Source organism: Phalacrocorax carbo, chromosome 1, assembly GCF_963921805.1.
Source record: "Phalacrocorax carbo chromosome 1, bPhaCar2.1, whole genome shotgun sequence".
NCBI lineage: Eukaryota > Metazoa > Chordata > Aves > Suliformes > Phalacrocoracidae > Phalacrocorax > Phalacrocorax carbo.
Genome location: NC_087513.1, coordinates 91,773,858 through 91,788,510, shown reverse-complemented (window position 1 = coordinate 91,788,510; position 14,653 = coordinate 91,773,858). Strand labels below are relative to the sequence as shown.

Below are 14,653 nucleotides of genomic sequence, written 5' to 3'. Positions count from 1 at the left end.
GAGCCAGCATATTCTTCAAATTTAACTTATACAAGTGGCTAAAAAGTAACTTCTTTATCTCTCGATCCACTTTTCCCTATCTCCATCTTGCTTGCTTTGGTTTGAATGCTTTTTTGTTTCCTTTCCTGTTCTTTACTCATTTTTTGTCTCCTGTTCTTTATTCATTTTTTGTCTATTTATATTTTGATGGGCAGAACCTATTGTTTCACCTTTTAACTCTGAAGAACCAACTGCCCTTTGAGTGGTAAACAAATAAAACGTTATTAATTTCTTTTAGCATTTTTAGCACATGCATCACCTTGGTCCCCAGAAAAGTGTGCAGAGAGGAGAAAAGTAATGCAAAATCACCACTGGTATTAAAGGCGTTCTGTCTTGAACATTCCTACCAAAGATGTAACACCTCTTGCCACAATTACTTGTTAACGTGTGAGAATCCAAAAGTGAAATTTTGTAGAGGAGCACGAGTAAATTAAACTTGTCACTCCCTGTTTTAACAGAAATATACAGAGCAAATAAATGGCATTGAAAGCGGTTTCATATACATGCCTTTTAGCCCAACGATGTCCCTCTACTCCAGCCTAAAGCGTGCTTTACATCTCATACGCAGACAGTAGAACACTACTCACTGCAATTTGCAGGAAAATGTGGCATCCTCCCTGCTCTGTCTGTGTCTTCTTATTTATCCACTCCTGACATCTCAAGCACTCTCTGTCCTGGTGGTTCAAAGAGAAACCACCTTGGACACAGGTGGCTATTTTAATTCTCTGAAGTAGCTGAATGATAAAAGGGAAGCACAAAGGTCAGGAACTAGAAATCCTGATGGGGTCAAGCTGCCTGAAGAAGTCTGATGTTAACAGATGTAAACCAGCCAGAAGGGTACTAATTTCCATGTGAGGTTAGAGCAGTGGGTGGATGCTCTGCTCACATAGCAGAAAACAGGAGGAACACTAACAGTATCATGGAGGTTGTGAATTACATCTGTCTTGTTCATAAGCTCTGCTGGGAAACCTGAGTTTCCTCCTCTGATGAGACTGATCATAGGACTGGAAAAACATCTTAGAAACTGGGAGACTTTCCGTCAAGGGCACTGCAACTATTATTACAAAAAATAATGTGCAGAAAAGATGTATTCCCTCCTCCTTCCAGATAGAGTCATTCTCCAGAGGCCTTCAGGGCAGTTCCAGATGCTTCCCTTCCCAACATGTCAGATCACATGAGGATTCAAAACGTATTTATAAAAAAAGTCAGAATCCTTGATCTGAAAGGAAGAGAACTTGGTAAAAGCTTTGTACTGCTGGGAAAGAGAAGGGTGGAAAGTTATTGATAAATAGATGACACCTCTTTTCAAGACCTACTGTTGGCTGTGGCAAGTAATTACATAGCTACCTGTTTATCTGCACCTCCCTTTGAGTGGTTGCCTATCAGTATGCTAGAAATCCTTCCATCAATAAGTATTGATCACTACTTGGCTTGACCCTAGGGCTCCCTTTTCATGCAAACATGTCTTTAAGATGTGCTTCTGGGAAAGGTAATGACTTCTAGTTTATGTTTTGCTTTGTCAAATGAGGTATTTCATAATAATAAGAAATATGCAGCAGTCTAACTCAATAAACCAAAAACCCCGCCTTGCACATACACAAGGTGGAATATTCCACACATACCAGAGATGCTATGGACAGGTCTCTTTATTTGAGCAGGTGCAAATAAATCTACTTTGTTCCTATGTGCCTTGGCAGAGAAAATTAATTTTGTGAGTGGAACTCTGAAAACTGCACCCTCAGGACAACTCCTTTCCAGAAAGGTGTGATATGTACCACGAGACTGGATGACTTCTTGGTAAAGTGAATTTTGCCAGTTACCCACAAATTACACACAGAAAGGAGGAAGGGCAAGGTTCATCGCTAAGTTTCAGCAGTCTTTCTCAGGTCCCAGCTGCGGAAAGCAAGGGTTGTGTAGCCACAAGGTGTTTGGTCATTAGCTAACTTGATGAAAACAGACTGCAGGGGTTAATCAAGGCTAAAGAAAAGAGGTTTGCATGCACTTATGAGAGCAATGTGAATAGCTCTTGTATAGGAACTGACCTAGGATGCACCCTAAGGTGTAGGAATTGGTCTGAAAGTCAATTGAGTCACTTCATAAAAGGCATGGAGTACATTTTCGTTGCTCTTGGTATAACAGAGTTTTTCCTTAAAAAATCCTCTCCTCATTTCTTTACTTCTTCAAATGAAATTGGAACATCTACCACTTCTTCAACTGAGAAACAACTGAGGGGTGGGTCTAACAAATGGAAAAAAAAGCTAATACAGATTTTGAGGATGTTTTTTCTAGGCCACCTTCCTTGACATTCAACACTGAAAACCATACCTATCCAAAATACAGGTAACCAAATAATCTGCAGTAATGTCAGAGACGCTACTGTACGAGCCACACCAGTATACAAGAGCAGCTTTAACAAATTCCAGAGATTGGTCTCTAGCAAAACCCACTCTGTGCCACGCAGCTCCCCTCCCTCTCTGCAGAAAACTGTGTCCAGATCCAAGTTTTGTAGGTGCCCCTTACTGTGTGCTGTTTTAAGCTGAAAATCCAAAGGCAATGGTCCCCCAAAAAAGGTGGACTTACCAATGCGGGTTTGATTCTAAAGTAAATGCCACATTCTGACAAAGACTACTAGAGCCTTGGACAAGCCAGAAAGTGTGTCAGCTCCTACACACACGCACACTCACCTACTTGTCACTGCCCAGAAAGCTTGGCTCAGGAAAAAGACTGCTGTCTCAGGCTCTTCTCAGGCCTGCCACTCTTTTAAACTCAAGACAGTGGGAACCTTTCTGTGAAATTCAGTGGTCTTTGTTAAGTGCCCCCCCACCTTTTTTCTCCAGTAAACATGATGTAGACATCCCAATGGACTTATTCTGAGAACTCCTGTAAAATGGTTTTGTCCCCTTTCTGTGAAGCAAGTTCTGATTGGAGAGGCATTCACAAACCATATAGGAAAGAATGGGTGTGAAAATGCAAAGGCCATTCTCACCCAGATGGGCAATGAATAGGCGTTTGCCAGTTTTTTTTAAAAAAAAGAAAGAAAGAAAAAAGCAGGGGGAAAAAAAAAAAAAAGAAAAGAAAAGACGCCCAGACAACTGCACAGATTACACACATTTGCATCCTCCTGGGATGCAATTTGAAGCTGGCATGGCATAAAGGTGAAACATATTACTGTTCAACTTTGAAAAAAAGTTCCGTTTGCCCATATGCAAATGTACCGATTAAACTGTCAGGCTATTCACAGAAACATGCATGGAATTCATCCTCAACTAGTAAGAAGGAGCACAACGTGGATGGGAAAGGAAAAAAACTTTTATTGTGTAATACATGACTGAATGCTTAGAACAGTATTTCCCTGAATCTCATCCACCCCTCCTACTGACTTTTATGCTATGGACATTCAAAAGAAAGTAGATTTTACCATGACAATAACAATGACAACCTCTCCAAGTACAGTACCAAAGGGGAAGGCAATGGCAGAAGAAAACAGCAGGCAGCGGACTCCTGGAAGATGCTACAGAAAATGTGAAAGTGCAGCAGTGAGGTACAACAAGCATGGCTTGAAGGCAGTTTTCTATTTGCCAAAGCTACCATACATAGACCTACATAAAGCTAGAAAGGATGTCTGCCAAAGGTGATTTTTTTGTTTGCCAAAAACATAAAAAATGATCCCAGCAAACACACGATGTAGTAGAGCTACAAAGTTGTATGGAATACTGAAGACTGCAGGTCACACGTAAATGGCTATGTTGTACATTTTAAAATGTACTTAGGGAGGGTTTTTTTTTGTACAGCCACTAGATGTCCCTTTCTGCAAAGCCAGTGCTTACAGATTTAATGCTCATAACTGAACGATATCACAGAATTTGATTTTCTCTAGTGTCCTTTAAAATCACAGCATCTTAAAGCTCATTGCACAGTAATGACTACCATTTCTAGAAACACAGTGATGATGAAACCACCACAGCTACTGTAACTCAGCAAGCCTTCACCTGAAGCAAAACTGCCTAGGACGCTGGAATCCAAGCTCTTTTTGGAAACCTACTGTGTGGCCTTTCACAGGAATAACTAGCAGAGTGAACCTCAGAGGCTCTGTCTTGCTTCATATTTATGGGGCAAAGAGAATGATCATCTTATATCCTTAAGAACTGGTAGGCTTGCTAAGACAGATATAGACTGAGTTTAGAAAACTGTTTAGCAACCCATCTCACTGCTACTTAGACAAGATTAACTAGAACTAGCTTGATATTGTTGCCTCGCTTGTCTTCCTGACAGGCACTTGGAGAGACAGTAGAAAAGTTGGAGGCAGTGTATCTTGTATAGAATATGATATCTGTATATTCTTATCATCAAAATTATAAGTGCCTCCCTCGGTGGAAGAACACCCTGGGCCAGGACAAAGATGTGGAAGTTAGGACTGGTAGGCTTTCTTCCTGCTTCTGGAGCTGTTTCTCTGTGCATCTGCAATCCAGCCACTAGTTCCTGGGAGCGCCACAAACCTAAGTAACCTGCTGCTGCTGGAGACAAGCGTTATCATCTACTCCCTTCTCTCTCCCTCTACCATGCGTAGTTTTGGAAATCTCTAATCCTTGGTCTCCACATAAAGTGTTGAAAGACTGCAGCCTCCTGGCTGTACCTAAAGGAGGCATTAGGTTCTTCAGACAGTCATCTAGTCTACTCCCGTTCCTTGTGGTGGGAACAATTTACCTACACTACCTCTTCAGAAATTTGTCTAACATGTTTGCAAAAAACAACAACATGGAGGATTTCCACTCCCTCCCCAGACAGACAGTCTACTATCTTTATAACAATAAAGTTTTCCTAGCATCTAACTTTGAAACGAATTATTCATCCTTTCCTCCAGGAGACACAGAAGTACTGTCCACTTTCCTCTTTATAGCACTGTCTCACATAGTGGAAGGTGCCTCACTTTTCTTCTTTAGACCTATCTTTTCTGGAAAATACAAACTCAGGTCTTCCAATCACCCTCACTGGCTATATCTACTCTCCTCCCTCATTCTTGCCTTCTTCCTTTTTCTATCCAGTTTGTCCTTCTTTCACTTAAAATGCAGTGCCCTAAAGTGGATAAAGTACTCTAGCTGAGTGAGGTGAATGAAACAGTTGCCTGAGACACTTCATTATGATACTCTTTAAAGACCTTAATAAATAAAACCAACCAACCAAAGTCCTGTTATCAAAACAAAACTCTACAGATTTTCCTTAAGAAAGGCAAGTCTCAGTAAAGAATCCTTAACTTGGAATGAAAATCTCAACTCTTGCATAAACATGACAGTTCAGTGGAAATACAGCATTTCCATCTCAAGACATGAAAGCTATATAGCCACACAATTACCACAGGAAGTTTGTCGTTTCCATACATTAGTGTCTCCTGTTCCAGACTTAGCACCATCACCATGGGTGCTTTCTTCAGCTCCGATGACCTGATTTATCCCTAGTAATGAAGTTTTATTTTCTGTTGTTCTTAAGTTAGTTACTCTAAAATAAAACTCGATCAAAAGAGCAAAAATTCACATCTAGTGTTTCCATACACAAAATTAGTCCTGCATGACATTCCAACTCTCTGGGACCAAACTTAGTGGAGAAGTGACTTGAATTCAAATCCTGAAAACCTGGTAGTGGCTGACTTCTCCATATATCTCAATGATACTAGAGAGGCTGATTTAGCCAATCCTGCTCAGACTGATTCTCCTGAATACTTGGCCTCATTCTGAGCAGGGGCCTGCAAGAGGAAAAGCTTGTATGGAGTTTCAGGAACACAGCACAACATTTGTCTCCTCAGCAGGAAATCTGACCAGGAGCAGACCTTGCTTTCTGTTGCTTTAAAGGTTTGCTGGAGTTTTCACCCAATCATCTGCTTGAACATCTTGAAAATCAGTAATTCCTTCTATAATATCTATCCAAAACAAACACCAGATGACACTACACGAATTGCCCTAACCCTACCAGATTGTTGTTAGAATCAAAATATGTAGCAGTCTACATCTCACAGGAAGTACTGTATTTTTACCAGCACAACATCTATTAATGTGTCAGTAATATACTCTATGGAAGAAAGAATTGCTGTGTTCTGAAAGCTGTCAAACTTCTCTAAATTTCATAGTCTAATAACTACATTTATTTGAAAGACAGAAATGCATGCAAACACAAATACAACCTTATTCTCCAAGGAGCAAACGTATCAAGTAGATGGCTAATAAGAAAGAGTTTGCTTAAACTTTGTTCACAAGACAGGCTTTTTCTGCAGACTAGAGAATGTTCAGCAAATTTCCTATCAACGATTTGTACAGTTAATTGCCCTGTCATTTTTAGCATCTACCTAATGATGAGATATCCATTTTACATAAGACTGAAGACTAAACCATATGTGTTCTGTACATAAAACTGCTTCTATATCCAGTGGGCATAAATCCCCAGTGTCAAGCATAAAAGCCTCTATTTCAGCCTACATGCTTGGGGAGCGGGCACTGAATCACCTTCCTATGCTTCTCATGAAAGATTGCAGGACGAGACCGTCAGCACTAATCCTCTTTGTACTACAGTCCGCAAGCAGCAATGTCTGTGCCTCAGTTTGCTTCACACGTAGAACAAGAATAGCATCACACACCCAATTCTGCACAAGGACTGCCCACCTTAATTAATCTTAATAAAATGTTTTGCATTCATTGCATAAAGAACATCACAGGAAGATCAAGAATTAACTCCATAGGTCTCTTCAAATTTCATTCTCCAGGCTTACAAAAACAAAGCTTTCTTCTTACACTACTCTAGTGCCTTGATTTCTTTATACCTCTTTATGGTAAGCATCCTACTTACAGCTGTAAAACACCAGGTGAAAACTAGCTCCAGTTCTTAGCAGTCTGGTGACCAAGGGCTTCAAAGTGTTACAGCACATTCAGCTATTTTAAAGTCATATTCCATTTTTAGCCAGGGTATTTACTTTCCCCACTTTCACACCGATTTGTATTCTTGCTATTTTAGGAACTCCAAAGATACTTTACAGTAAAAAGGGTACACTCAAAAGCCATTTTTATTCCCAGGCACATATTTGGAGTCCAGTCCAATATACCTCCACTGTAAACACTGGCACACATATATGCACACTCTTTCTCTCAGTTCCTCTCTCAGTCCTCGTCTGCAGACCCTCTGCTGCTACAGCCATGCCATCATATCCCCCTAGCATGGACACGGGCTAGACTGATGGGGCATGCTTCTCCTGTAGGTATCTACAACACCTGCAAGCAACATATACTATGTTAACAGAAGAACCTCCAAAGCCATCATCACAGCTGCATTAACTGGGATTTCAACAGGCTGGCTATAGCGTTACAAGGGTGTTCATTCCTGTGCCCCCACCAGCTGTAACCTATTTATGTTAGCAAAAGATAGGATCACCAAATAGCATTTTAATGCTCTTTAAAACATAAAGGGAGAAAACTTTGTAGAACTGCCCTGTTGGAACTGGAAACAGAGAAAACAACATGACCACATGATGGCACCATTTCCTAGGAAGAGAAACGAGGCTGCGCTCATCCCTTCTTCAGGAGGGAACATTTTCTTGTTCTACATGAAAACTGTTTCAACCACGCTCGCTTGTTCCCAGAGAGCTCACGCACGATCCTGCCAAGCCCCAACATAGCCCAACTGTTTTAATTGGCTATAAGTTTAAGCCAGTTTGGCTCTTTAAAAATCTAGGTGCATCTATTGCTAGTTTTCCTTCACAGTGCCAGGTGCCGTTACTCAGAGGGCACGCTGCACTAGCAGACCTGCAGCAAGACAGCCACTGAACGGGGAAGAGATGAGATGGGCCAGCAATGCCAGTGAAGTTCCTGTGTGTAACACTCCCCACTCAAACAACGAATAGGGGGACGCTTCTTGGAAAGAAAGGAATAAACTTTTTGGAAAAGGTAGGCAAACACAGTGGTTTATTTGGCTATTCTATGGTCCTGACTGAAAACTTAATGTAGTCATTAAGAATATCTTCACCTGCTCTAAGGAGTTTTGTTTAAATCCTAATAGTGTATTTCAGACTGAATACCTGCAAGGAAAGTGAACAGGGATTGCTTTTGGTCATCTCGCTGTGGTCGACTGTATAAATTTATATCCTCTCTCAGAAGCACTGTTTAGGAAGAAGGGGCTGGGGCTGGAGGTGGGAGCTGAATATGGAGGAGGAATGAATTAGAAGGATAATAGGTGCAAATATATTAAAACATGTCTCCAAAAGAGACAACTGCTATTCCATGAACCCTTTCAGGTTTGCCCTGTATTGTTAGGTTTTTCCCTCAGGCAGAAAGACAAGGAAGAAAAGCTTATCAGTTTGAGTGTGGTTAAATACAGTAAGCCTGAAAGCCTGTGGGCTTTGGTTAAAAGGAAAATATAGATTAAAACCTCTTAAGATAATTACCTGTTTAGAAGGTTTCTATTCAACCTAGAATCCTCTACAGGGAGTGTTTGTAGCAGCCTGTTAGGAAAAGGGTGCAGTCAGAAATGGTTGACTTTTGTGGAAGATCACTGCTTATACCCTCCATGTTTCCAGAGAAAGGCCTTTCAATGTAGGAGATTTTGTTCTGGTCACAGAACTACTGGTTGATGGGAGAAACAAGGAATGAATGAAAAACTGTAAATGCCAGTCTTCAAGGCTGGGAAAAGGATTCTTTTATTTCTTCCAGTGGCTGTGTCTCAGCCCCAAGTACAGGAAAGCTATCACATGAAAATGCTAGATTTTATTTGGTTATTTTTTCCATTTATCTTTTTTATCTGTTAGTGAAAGGGTAATTGTTAACTAGTACAACTGGGTGCTTTGGTGAATACTTCAACTTAGAAATATCGTGAGACAGATATTCATATTGTTTTGGACTGTGGCTTCTTTATTTTGATTTTATGGGATGAGCGTTCAGGCCTGCTTATAATTCAGACTTAAATATCAGCGGGAAACAGCACAAGCTCACAGCAATGATACTGAAGGCCACAGGGAAAACTCCTGTCCTCAGTGAGACCTCTGCAATCCCTGGGAGCAGACTTATTTCCAAAATCACCTACTTAGTTTTGATAGGCAGAAAAATGTATAGTGGAACACCTTAAACTAATAAATGAAAGCAGTAAGTAAGAACTCATCATTCATGCGTGGCTTGATATCATCAGATGGATCTGTAGCATTAAATGTATGTTGTCAGCTCCAATGCTTTCCTCCCCCTGCCCCCCCCCAGGGAAAAGGCCCTGGAATTACATGTAGACACAAGCATACAGACACCAACAGGTGATATTAATACATTGTATGAGAGTTATTTCCCAGGTCTGCCTTCAGGCACATTCTACCCTCTACTTAGCTGAAGATATTAGAGATAGTATCTGGGAGTTTTACTTTTGAATACAGGGAATATGCCCTGTTTTGAAACGCCGCATAGGATCAAAGCACAAGGCATTTTTGTTAAAGTTGACATGGTTGCACACACAGGCGTGAAGCTGTGGGGAGAAGTCCCTTGCTCTGTTTTTATTTCCTCTATCATACCCCCTTTCACACAAAAATTGCTACTTTGTGGTTTTTTCTCTATCTGTGTAACATCAATAAATTACACGTTATCACTCCTATCATCTAGTTATAAAGAGCCTTTCAAGATTTTTAATAGATGCACAATATTGCTACACTTACATTTTCACTGGTTAAGAACTCAAAAATAGCTGTTGTGAGATTACTCTTAATTTATACTACTTCTCTCTTGTGGGCTTTCAAGAAGAAGCATTTCACCACATGTCACAGATTGATTCAAAGTATATATTGCGCATCCCAGCCGGGCAGAGATCCTTTCAGTGTTTAACACAACAAAGCTGGGATGAGTAGGGGTTCTAGGATTTGTTTATCCTTTTTTCATAGGCACAGTTAATTCCTCAAGGAGCTATTTGTGCTGACAGATTAACTAGAGATCTTGAATTCTCTTTGTATTCCAGTTCCTGAGTGGTGGATACATACGACCAGATCTTGTGTTATTTTTGCCTTGTAAATGACTCCATGGACAATGAAAACAGTCACAGAAAATATAAATGAAAAGGTGGCGCAATGGCATTCCCTCTAGAAACAATAACAATTAGCATCCTCAGAAACCCAAACGCACAGTGTCAGCCAGAACACATCACTGTGGCCCACCATGCACCAGGCTGCGAGGCAAATACCCTGATGCAAATGAAGGAGTTTAGTGGCAGTCTGATGGCTTACAACTGAGTTTCACCTATGGAATAGATCACACATCACATTTCTTGTGGAAACACAATGATTTTTCCCCCACAAAATCCCCTAGCACACTTCATAAACATTAGTGGCAGTATTAAACAGTACCATGGTTTTATGTTTCAGGTTCTCTCCCAGTACCATGTTAAGTTTCATTCAAAATGTTTTTGAAGTGAAAGAGCTCTTTGTTCTCGGCTCAACAATACAAGAATTGTTTTGGTTTCCTCTCATTTGAATACTGCTCTGGCCCTACCCTGTCCCAAAGTTATTGAGTGGGATCACAGCACAAAGATTACATGGCTACTCTACCATAGGTAAACAAGAGGAAAGAGGAGAAAGTGACGATGGAAGCAAAAAGCTCTGATGCTAGACAGATAACAGCAGTGAAAAAGAACGGGTCACAAGTCTATTTTTACATCTGCAGCTTTGGAGTTGCGTAGTTGCAACAAACCAGGCAACTAATGAACCAGTCAATATTTCTCAAAGCATGGAAAGTGTCAACCTAGAGCACTCAAAGGACTAACCAAGAGAGATGTAGCCACTGAGCTACACAGGGTTTTAACAACACGCAGTAGGGCAAAAGGAGATGGGGATGTCACTGCTTTAGTTTCCTTCAAGTAAGAGTTACCTGTCAAACACTGGAAAATCTTTTATGTTTGACCCTGCTGCATGAAGTGTCCCTCTGCAGACCATATTAGGGAAATGGTACATTTGGTTTAGTCTTCTCACCCAATTAGGACTGAGGAGATGACAGCAGTAGCATGAGTAGTTAAGACACTAAATAGCAACGATTGGCATGATTATGTCTGACATCCTTCAAGGAGAACACATGAAGTGGCAGTTTTGATTTGTGCAACTTCAGGAGGAACAACTATTGAAAGAAAATAAAGAAGAGGAAGTCAGTCAGAAAGAGTCTGAAAGGAAAAGATAAGGAATTAAAATCCATAAGATAAGCAGCCTTAATAATACTTTATTAGAGTCCATATGCATATCCAAGGAGAACAACAAAAAATAAGGAAGTAGAAAATGCTGCAATAGTTAAATAACAAGGTATAAGAGTTCATTAAAGCTGAAAATGTATCCTTCCAAACATGGCAATCATGCCTAAGTGACACTAATAGAACTGAGCATAAACTGTAGCAGGCTAGATGTAAAACAAAGATTAGGTAGGGTGAAGAGGAAATTTAAAGAAAAAAAACCACTAAAGGTATAAAGACAAATACTGCAATAAAACATTATTCAAACACATCAGACAGAGAAGGCTTACAGGGCAATGACCAGTACCTTAGAAGTTCTGTAGATTATTTGGATTAATAAATGAAATAGGCATATAGTAGACTTGGTAGGTTAGCTAGACTAGTGATCTATGAAAGCAGTAAAGGTAGTCAAAGAGGTTGCAGAAAATCTGCAGCAGAAGTGACATTATTGCTTTGATTTTCAGACTGGAAGATGATGGAAGAAGGTAAGCTAGCTCCAAGGGGAGAAGAGGAAAGCACTGATCTGAAGACTGTTATTAAAAAACCCCTGAACACCCACATACCAAACCAACCAAACAAACAAACAATTCCCAAACAACAAAAGAGTACTGGAACATCTTAATACATTGAACAATGACAGACAGTTGTGTAGGATTCATCAGTCACACATTTCATGAGTGAAGCAGTTGAAACACTCATCCAATATATAACGGAAGGATTTACTAAGATTCACAATTTAAGAACGTTAATAAAAATCTATTGGGGCAGACTCTGAAGACAGGAACAGGTAAACTCAGAAACAGCCTACAGATATCTTACTGGGAAGTTACAGTATGTCTCAGTGGCTGCAGTGTGACTTACAAACAGAAATATCACGGTATTATCCACTCAGTCACCTCAAAATCTTAAGAATGGAAGCTATGGAATTGTAAAGAGCAATAAGACTTTTTTATCCTTTCCCCTGGCACTTAGGAAGAATAGATACACTTGGGACATATCTTCAAGTTCTCCCCTGAAATCATGAAAGCTAGAAACCTGCACGGCTGTTTTAAATCAAAGCTGAAATTATGCATGTTATCACTGAGAGTTCTCTAAATGGAGAGCAGCCAGAAAAGCACTGAATACCACAAGAACTGACAACCTAGCATCAAGCCAATATTACAGGGTCATCATGACTGAGGGTGATCATGATTCAAGAGAATCAACATTTAGGATAATTAGACAAATTTTCAAAAGCATCTATGTGTTATAAATGTGGTTTATGCATCAGTGAGACTTAGGCTCCAAAGCCACAGAGTTGATTCTGAAAACTTACTCACTGACTTCATAACTGAAGTACCATATGCTGTTAGTCATTTCTCATGAGATGAAAAGCCCGAGAGACCAACCTGACAAAACTCACTTAGTGTACTGATTAGGAATATAGAGACAAGTTCCTATCAGTAGTACAACATTTTATACCACCAGCTCTTCAGTGTATTGTGATGGCTTTTTCAACAGAGGCAGGGTGAGCTCAGCTTACAGTTTTACATACCTGTACTTACTTCTGTCTCTACACAACTCAAGCAACATGTATCTGCTTCTACGAAAACGCAAGTCATTCCTGGCTGATATTTCTTTGATAATCTTACAAGCAGAAATATAAACCTACAGGACATAGAAACCACTTAAAACTGTTAAAAAGAGAAGCATTTACTAAATAAAATTTCAAATGTTCTGCAAGACAAAAGCATAATTGTGACATCAGTATTTCAGAACTATGCATGTCCCTGCTTCCAGTTTAGCTTGCTACAGAAAAGGCCTGTATCATTATTATTATATCATCTAAAATAGATATCTAAACATACATAATTTCTTAGGTCACCAAAAACAACCTAAAAATACTCAGCATTAGCTAACACATTCCATACATAGATTAGCAAAAATACAGATGAAAATGCTATTGACATACTGCCTGCCTTGGAAAATAAGGAAGCTGGTAGAATCAGGGCCCCCCTCCTCCCCTCTGAGAGTGGAGATCATTTGAAAGCTCCAGAGCAGTTCCTAGGGAATCATAGCCACAAATTTCCAGAGGCAGAGGGAAAGACCATAAGGGCATGTAACCTTTCTCTTCCTCCCACAGAACCTCAAAGAGAAACACAGGAAACCTAAAACACAAAGATGAGGCCAAACCACCTTCAGATCCATCTACCCTTTATACTAGCCACAGGCAAATCAAACTGTTGATTCATGGGAAGGGAACTGTTGGTCTCTCTAGCTGCTCAAAAAAAAGAAAACCCAGAGTTTCTACACCCACTCTCAATACTCTGTGGAGCTCAGGAACCTTGTGAGGTTCCCTCTCTGCCTTTTCCCATTATGCTAGAAGGCCATCAAGCAACAAAATCAGAAATTAGAAGAAGAAAATGGACTGCCTCAAAGTTCCTATCCTGTGAAAGCTAAATGATGCTGGAATTGGACTGAGTCAGCCAAGTCACTTGAGCATGTACGGACAAAGGGTTCAGATGTGGTCCATCACCGACAGTGTTTATAAAGTGCATTCTATTTAATGCATAAAAACTCCCCAGTCCCTTGCTAAAACATAACTTTAGAAAGTGCTCCCCCATCTCAACATCTTGGCAATGGCTGTTTTATGGATTTTTCAGAAATAATCCATGCCTCACTTTCCTTCTCAACTTGCATTCTGTACCAGAATCTCAGGTCTCTGCAAGAGTTCAGTGTTCTCTAAAATCATTAAATTGCTTCAGCAGTTTTTCCAATGATTGTCCAACTTGCCTCTCAGTCCCCAGGAAACTCTTTGCAAAGATGGTGCTTTTCCCTTGTCTGGAACAAATTCCTTCACAGATGGACCATCCAATATCTAAGAATAACTCTTTTAACTATCAATAGAGACAAAGAGATTCAGTTGCACTGTTCCCGTGGGATTCCTTTGAGTTTGGACACATCTGTTAAGATGCATACATCAGAGCTTGAATGAAATTTTTGTCTGATTGTATCTCTGAGAACTCGTGAAAGTTTCTGCCAAAATGATCTTATCTCTTGGCACTTGCAAAACATATAAAGTTATGGATGCTTTCTGAAGGGCTCCTGAAGTAAGAAGCCTATACAGACCAAATCAGTTTAAATACAGCCAAGTCCTCATGACTTCCTTCCCTCCCAGCAAAATCTTTAGAAGCTTTACCTGAGGCATTTCAGCCTTCAAACTAGGATCCTACCAACTTTATGCATTCTCTATCCATAAGCAAGAAAGTATGTAGAAAACTGCAAATAGTGTCTATCTCATATGCTTTCTATTGCTTCTTTGTAACCTTTCCAGAACCTGGGCCTCCATGCTTGTCCTTGCAGCTTTTTGCACAAACACCTTTCTTCTGGTTAAACAGCTACATCTGTTTGTGACAGCTGA

General features: G+C 40.2%; 1 protein-coding gene across 5 annotated transcripts in view; it reads right to left on the bottom strand.

Annotated features, from left to right (window-relative positions):
- The window catches only part of ZBTB20 (zinc finger and BTB domain containing 20), a 465,440-nt gene that overhangs the window by 8,451 nt on the left and 442,336 nt on the right, over positions 1-14,653 (bottom strand). The window lies entirely within an intron of this gene.